The 1287-nt window shown below is 49.7% G+C and overlaps 1 pseudogene; it reads left to right on the top strand.

The window, feature by feature from the left end:
* Window positions 1-531: 531 nt before the first annotated feature.
* Window positions 532-1281, top strand: LOC147820006 (neurofascin pseudogene; annotated as a pseudogene).
* Window positions 1282-1287: the final 6 nt, after the last annotated feature.

Below are 1287 nucleotides of genomic sequence, written 5' to 3' on the forward strand. Positions count from 1 at the left end.
CACATGACCAGTGCCTTAAAAGATAAAAGAATCTGCGCTAGTTAAAACAAAAATGCTCCTTTAAAATTCAATAATAATAACAATTCCTCAATAATTTATAGGTTATAGCTCTGGGTTCAGATAACACAGGATGTGGGTCTGGATCCAGACTGTGGACCACCTCTTAGTCACCTGTGCACTAGACTCTAACTCTACATGCAGATTTCTGTTTTTTTCCACGGAGCCATGTTCCCATCACTAAAGTGAAATGGCTTCAGGTTCAGGTCAGTTAAGAGGAATCAGAACGCGTCCTAATGACATAGTGTGTAAGTACTGTATCAATGTAGACCTGAAAATATTCAAACTGTTCTTTACATCTGGAAAGTCACTTCGTCGTGGGTAGAAAAGCTGAGACAGAGAATTCTTGTTATTCTTCCGCAGTCCCTTTAACCTTCCACCTTCCCCTTTTAACCTGAGCCTGTGACAGGCTCCTGAACTCCTGCTCACACTGTGACAACACACTGTGACAACACACTGCTCCCATTCTGACCTTTGACCCTCCTCTTCATCTACCCCTGTAGCAGCGACGAGGACAACAAGCCTCTGCAGGGCAGCCAGACCTCGCTGGACGGCAACGTGAAGGAAAGCGACGACAGCCTGGTAGACTACGGCGAGGGCGGCGACGGCCAGTTCAACGAGGACGGCTCCTTCATCGGCCAGTACACGGTGAAGAAGGACAAGGATGAGACGGAGGGCAACGAGAGCTCCGAGGCCACCTCACCCGTCAACGCCATCTACTCGCTGGCATAGCCCATCAGCAGCACACGGGGGACAGGGCAGCCACCCCCACCCCCCATCCCTTTGATTCAAGGGCGATTCGACACACCACAGCACCACACACCACACACACACATACACACACACACATGAATATAGTACTATATGAAACACGGTAAACAGGAAGTGCAGCAGGGTCTGTGTGGAGACTGTACAGACTTTCCTCTGCAGGAAGTGGAACCAGACCACAAGCCTTTACTTTACGTTTCCAGCTCTGAGAGGATGGCCCATATGAGGGCAATTGGACACAGTGGACAGTGCTTGTTTATCTCTGCTCTGCCGGCCCGTCACCCACACAGACTCGGAGTGTGCCTTCTGGGCAGCGTTCAGCATCTAGAGGCATCAAGCATCGTTTGAGATTTTCCTTTGGTTCATTTCTGCTCCGAATGTTTTCAGTGTCACTGCTCTCCTCCCTGATACACCCCTCATACACACACACACACACACACACACACACACACACACACACAC

Source organism: Seriola lalandi, unplaced genomic scaffold (genome assembly GCF_002814215.2).
Source record: "Seriola lalandi dorsalis isolate HSWRI2012SDOR001 ecotype SW California unplaced genomic scaffold, Sedor1 jcf7180002005891, whole genome shotgun sequence".
NCBI lineage: Eukaryota > Metazoa > Chordata > Actinopteri > Carangiformes > Carangidae > Seriola > Seriola lalandi.